This window comes from Anas platyrhynchos, chromosome 5 (assembly GCF_047663525.1).
Source record: "Anas platyrhynchos isolate ZD024472 breed Pekin duck chromosome 5, IASCAAS_PekinDuck_T2T, whole genome shotgun sequence".
Classification (NCBI taxonomy): Eukaryota; Metazoa; Chordata; class Aves; order Anseriformes; family Anatidae; genus Anas; species Anas platyrhynchos.
Window position 1 is genome coordinate 47721148 of NC_092591.1, and position 7103 is coordinate 47728250.

The following is a 7103-nucleotide window of genomic DNA, read 5'->3' on the forward strand; positions in this document are numbered from 1 at the left end:
AAAAATCCCAGGCTGCAAGCCTGCTTTATCTTTCAGTTAGTTACGGACCATGGAAATCTGACTCTTTCAACCTTGCGTCGTGTTTGGTGTCTTGTTCAGGTAACATATGGATGGCTGGGTGCAAGTTTAACGTGCTAGCCTTTACACAAAATAATCCCCATTACCAAGTAGGGTGATGCTGTGCTAGTGAGGCTATTTTTTACCTTTTGTGCCACTGCTGGTGTGGGCAGACTGTCAGCAACACAGAATGTCACAACTGCACAAGTGAGATGGATCCAAACCATAGCCCAAACTTACCTGAAGTATGGGGAAAGCTGTGTCTGAATTTCAAGCTTGGTATCACTTGTTATTTTCAGTAACATCTCTCCACCCTAGGTTTAGTTGTGAGAAACAAGGCCGGGGGGCTCAAAACCACCCCAGCAGCTGGTATGTAAAGGCAGTGCTATCAACGTGGTGCAGGTGAGAAAATGCCTGAAGTTTCTGTGTCAGTAATTTCCCAGGTCAAGTATCCTGTCACTACGTACTCACCAAGCAAATGCAGCAGATGTGGACAGATGACAAACTTTACGTGCACGAGTCTGGAAAAGACAAAACCTCTCTCCGCAAACCAAGGTCTGCAATTTAGGAAGCCGTTACTTTCTCTATTTTTAATGCCTTTATTGATATAGGTCTGCACAGACCCCAGCTCCTGGCAGGTCAGCAGCTCCTCACCCACAAACCCCAGCTGTCCCCAGGCCTCCCCCCTGCAGTTGTTCTGCTCTGCTCTGGTGTGGCCCCTCTGCCCCTCTCCACCCACATATAGACAGGCAGAAACCACTGACCACGGTCAGGCAGTCCCCTGACAATACAGCATGTGGGAAAGCTCTTCCAGGGTGACCGGCAGCCTCGGAAGGGCTTGGGCCGGAGAGTAAAGGCCGATGCACCATGGGAGAGCACTGAAAGGACATTGAGTTTTCTGAAGAAGGGAAAATGAGCCTCTCCCCTGTGGGTTTTTCTCTGGAGGCCACAAGAGTGAGATTTCTGAATTGGAGGAAGGAGTGGAAGAAAAAGACAAACCATGAAAAAAAAAAAAAAAAAAAAAAACAGCCAGCTGCACAGATGTAACTTTAATTTAGCACATGGTTACAGTGATGCTAGGTAGTGCTCTGGAATGAAAATGCTGGGAGATGCAGGAAAAGATGCGCCTCAGTATCAAACAGTCTTGGACAGGAAAATTCAGTGTGTCCAACACAGTGAGACAAACACATGATGGATGAAGGCAAAGTCGAACAGTCACTGAAGTCTTATGGCAGCCTGAGCCATTGCTGAGAACCCCAACATGCTCTGCCCCGGGGAGCCCATTCCTGCTGCTCTCTCAGACAGTCCCATGGGGAGGCTGATGGGGCACGGATCCCACAATGAAAACTAATTGCTTTGTTGCTGGTATCATTTTCAGGGAGAGCACTGGTCTGCTCTCACCACCCAGTAATTAACACAAGAATGAGCAACTGGCCATGTGGAGGGACTTTGTGGGGAAGCAGGGAGGAGTGACAGGACTGTGCATTTTGTTGGGATTGTGGATTCCTGCTGGAATGAAGTAGCTGTGTAACCATGGCCTGAGAGGTTTCATCTAAAGGTCTGAGTAGAAATCAGCAAAGCATTCTTCGTTTCTACTTCCAGAGGGGAGATGGAGTCTAGGTCTTGCACCTAGAACCTATTTACTGGTCTGAAAATGGGGTTTTAAAGAGACTGTTTGGGTTTGTAACCTTTATGGTTGTTGTTTCTCTAGTGGCTCCATTTATGTAAGATAAATATTAAAATGTCTGCCTGTGAAACCAACTTTCTACCAGGCTCTGAGATGAGTTCCTAAATGTTCTGTGCTGTAGTCTACCCTAGTAATTCTTGATACGCAGCGTATATCTTACCATGCAGGAAATGCAGAGTTGAAGGACATTGAACACTAAGAATTCTTCCACTGTGTCATGATTACGGAAACATCTGTTCTCAATAGCCCTCTGATGATCATCTGTAAAAACTCAGTGTCTAATTGTTCCCAATATTTTCCATTTTTAACTCTGACTCTGAACAGTCCAAACTTCAGATGTGTTTCTCTTACCAACCACTTGCCTTACATAGACCTGAAACCTATGTACAGCCCTTGCCTTCATACAAATGCTTCACAAATTCTCACATTGTTTTGCTGTGACATTCAGCTTTGAATGGTTAGACTCTTTATCTGAACTTGGAGTTTTGGAGTGTTTCATATTTCACGGTCTGACGTTTATGCTTTGTGTTTGTCTCTGGTTTTTGACCTGTAGTGAGAAGACCAGACTATAAAATGCAAGTGGTGTTGAATGCAGAACACATTAATCTCTCATGAAAGTGTTTTTTTTTTTGAAGTTGCAGAACAAAGTCAGAAAAAAACACTTACCATAATGCACATGCAATGACTACTACAGAATTTCTTATCGTTAGGACATATGTTTTCTCAGGTTTGTGTTGCAAGTCTCTGCCTCCCTAGCTTCTAGTAGAACTTCTGCACTATCATCACTGAACAAAGTCTCAATACCAGAATGCTTATCTCTGAATGCTTCCACAAAACCTAGGTTATCTTAATGTGAAGATATTTTGCCTTCATGCAGAAAAGAGTTTCAGCACTTCTGTGAATGATACAGTCTCTGAAGTACAACCAGCTCTTGTAATCACAACAAGGCCATTCAGAATTAAAAAAAAAAAAAAAAAAAAAAAAAAAAAAAAAAAGGGGGGGTCAAGGACTAGATGTGAGAGTGCTCAGAACATTATAGAAGTGGAACTAGTATTCTCTCTCTTTTTTTTACTCTGTGTGTATCTTATAGTTCTCATTCATATTTATGTCATATCTTACAAGTGGCAGAAAACTGCTTTTAAGCTTCATAATATCACTGCAAATATCCAAGATTTCTGCTCTGTTTGGTAGACCTCCTTGCCTCACTTACAAACTTCTCATTTTGTCTATTCTCAGAAAACAGAGCTTCCCCTTCAATATAAGCATTTAAAAAAGAGAGAAGTCCTGAACTGAATAATCCCTTAGGGCTCAAGGGTGTCATCTCCAGTGCTATCTACAGGGGAAACAAGAATGTCTCAGGGGTCCAGGTGCTGCCCTTTGCCATACATAATTTTACTGCATTTGCTGCTCATAAGCAGCCAGTGGCAGTAAATATCGCTCACTCTAACGCGGCATGGGACCCAAGACTGGAAAAGACCTTGCCCCATCCTCAGCACATGCAGTTCTGGGATGAGCTTAGTAGAGATGGAAAGCGCTTGAAGCAATCAGTAGTGACTTAGGAGTACCATGGGAGGAAGTCAGCCTACCACAAGCACATTTGTCTGCTGTCTAGATGTACTAATGAGACACTATAAAAGCAGAGAGGAAAAAAACAAAGAGACAATTGGAAATTATATCTTCAGATTTTCAGCACTTATTTTAAATCATGTTTCAGTCCACTATTTGATATTCAGTTTTGTTCTTTGTTTCCTGATAATTAAAAGAAAAAAAAATCATTACTCTTTTGGTCTATATATTGAATCATGCAAGGTGTGGTTTATACAGTATAGCCCTGCTCCATTTTCATGTAAAAGAAGACAAAGTTCAGTATTTTGCAGGTCTAAATGCTAAGTGCTGCAAGTTTCTGACACCAGGTAAACTGAAGAAAACTCAGAAAACTCTGCAATAACTTAACTTCTTTTCTTTTTGAATGAATGAATGCCTGGTGCTGGAAAGGTTCTGGAAGGTATCTAGAGCCATTGACAAGAAAGGCATTTGAGGACACTTAGCGTAATCCAGGCAATAGTCAGCGTCTTCCAAAATTCAGTGTCTCGGCAGGCAGGAGCAGAGATGTAGATATTTTAACATTTAAAAAAAAAAAAAGGTGAAGGGTTCATCCTACTTCTAGGTAGCATTTTAAAGCTAGCATGTTTAAGGCATGCCCAGTGCTGTTGCCAGCAGCTTGCAAACTGTTTACTTTTGACTTTTTCTGTCTGAAGGACCAGATCAGTGTTGTGGGTGCCATTTAGCATGAGTGTAGAGCAAGCTTCAAGCTTGTGCCTCAAGTGGTTTCACCACCAGACCATTCATATTTTGAACAACCTCTCCCATAGTTCAGCTCATGTAAATTGCTCTGCAGTCCCTGATATTTGTTGATGATCTGTTCTTCCATTTGTAAATCTGATATCCAAACTGTTTGGAACATAATCACACGGAATTAAGCCATTTGAGTCAATGAGTGTAGTCAAAGCCCATGAAATAAAATCAGAAGCATATATAAAATGAAAGTATTTATGATATGAGTATATAATATATATATATATTTTAAATGTTACAAAATTTTAGCAGCCCCCTGGCCAGCATTTCAAAACTGGTGATGAGATGAGAGACAGGTGAGAAATAAGATTTTTTCAAGTCAGAGATATTTTTCTGTTTGTGGTTCATTGTATTTGAAAAAAAATCTGTGATTCATCTCCCCCAAAAGATGTAGATGTATGTATGCATGTACATACATCACAGTGGTATGTCTGTGTATAAAATATATATCTATATATGTAATATATAGAAAAGTTATAGAGAAAAGCTTACCGAAGAAAAAAACTATTTGTATGACTGATGAGTCTAGCACTAAATTCCATAATGGCTTGGGGAATTCAGATAGAGTAAATCATAAATAGCAATCAATCTGTTTTTGTTGGAACTTTAAAACAACTTTGTTATTTTCTCTACTATGTTGCTTTGAAAATTATAGTATGTTTTCACTGGTCTGCCTTCAACAGGGTTTAGTTTCCATTTATGTGATGCAATTTACACTCCATTAATTTGAACTTTTCCGGTAGAATAAAAAGACACCCAGAAAAACAGATTGTGATATTCTGGCATTTTATTCTGCCTGTAGTGAAGTACAGGCTTCATTTCAATTCCAAGGACTGAGCTTGTAGAAATAGAATGTGTAGAGATAGAACTAAAGATAATATTAAACCTGCATTTATAAAACAAATTTTCTGCACATATAACCCCACATTTGCATGTGTAATATAAGTTGATTCTTGCTTATGTAATATTTTGCCAGTGTAAGCATGCAAGACATAGGCCAATTGTTAAAGTGATGCATACATATAACTTGCAAATTCCATTTGATCTATTGTCTACAAACGTGTGAATCTGAACAAATGGCAGCACACAACTTCATATCATGAGATGGAGAAGCAAACTACAATATTAAATTATCTCTTTCTTCATCATTCTTAAATTCCCAGAAGTCTGAAGCTGTTTTGGACCTTGCTATAAAAACAAAGCATTTTAATGGGTATTCATATATTTGCAATGACGTTCCTATTTCCCTTGTCAGGAAGATGTTGACCCATTCTTTTTTATATATTGTTAGTACACTTACAGCATTTTTAGAGACACTATAGACTAAGCATGCCCTAGCAGTAGAATAAAAAGTGGTTTGTTTGTATTTTGCAGTTTATGAGAAAATTTTCACATGCAACATCTGGCCCATCGCAGATCTGAGTGCAGCCATGGTACTGCTGTGAACGCTACTGGTGCTGAGGTCAGTAAATGTACCCTGTTGCCTAGAAAAGAGTCGTTTCTTGCTGCTGCATAGTATGCAGGAAATACACTTGGCAACTGAGAGAATTAAGTTGGTTCTGCTGTAGTAAAGGGTTGGTGGAGACTCAAATTTCCCATTAGATAGAAAAGCATCATACTGTAGTTGAGATACTTCATTTTGAATGACTAGTGAAATAATATGGTGGCTAGGCAGTAAGTCCTATCACACAGGAACTCATCTGGAAAAATCCACTGTATTCTTACTAGGAGACCCTCTGCCATTAAGCTGCTATCTGACCCTGTATGTGAAGTGACAATAATGGTACTTAATGTCCTTTGCGGGTTGCTTGTTTATTTATTACAGCCATGTACATTACCATAATGTATTAACAAGCCTATTTCCAACTGACAAAAAAATTACTTTTTTAGTTTTTATCAGTGAAATATGGTCAGTCATCCAACAATTTGCTTCTTTGGCATACCCTCCACTTGCTATAATGAGGAATAAACCAAGAGTATATCTCAAGAAATATATGGTTAGAAACAATGCTTTTATGTTTTCCATATTTTGTTATTTTTGCCTCAAATCATAGTTCAGTTCAGTGTGATCTGACATGGCTGAAATACTGAACCCCCACTCCTCCAAAGCAGTGTTTATTATAGAAACCCACAAACTTAACCTAACCTAGAGCAGCTTTTCCAACAGTGATATAATTACAGTAGTTATTGTTGCAATAAACCAGATGTTCCTGAACTGGAATGAAAGCACTTCCCCCTGCCCCCTGCATTACATTTGTTACATTGCCTCTTTTCAAGTTTCACATCAGCTGTTCAGAAAGCTTTTCCTTGGTTGAGTGTCATTTACAGATTCTTGCTGCATGAGTCTTTTAGCTTAAAAGAATGAAACACTAGCAAATTTTGAATTTTCATTGCTTTCCTTAAGACCTCAAACATGACAGTTATCAATGTCACTAATTCTTGCCCAGGGTCAAAGACATTTTTTGTCCTTTAGGATACTTTTACTTGGCTAAAAAAAACACTTTGAAAAAACTACATAGCTTTCAGATTGAATGAGTACATTGTTCTCTACAAAAAAGAAATGTTCCCCTCCTCCAAATCGATGAAGTTCAGGCAGACTTCAGTGAAGACATAATTTTACCCCACCATTTTGAGTAACTTGCTTGTTAGGCGATAGGGGTAGCTTTGTAGAACAGCATCTTTTTAACTGCTGTATCAGCTGTGGTTACAACTGTGAACCATGAACAACCATTCAAGGCAAATAAAGAGCCCATATTTAAAATCCCATCAGAAGATCATAGTTAATCCTATACTAGACCATGAATTATCTATCATTATTTAAATGTTACACTTTCTGTATTTTTAACAGTGCATTAGTCAACATATTTTTAATATTTTCCAGCCTAATCAAGTCCTAACTGCAAAGAATATTTTGCCAAGAAAGAAGTGGACTATGTTTAAATTACTAGGACCTTAGATACGAAAGTTGTTGTATTTATGTGCAAGAAAACCTAAGAGCAATGAA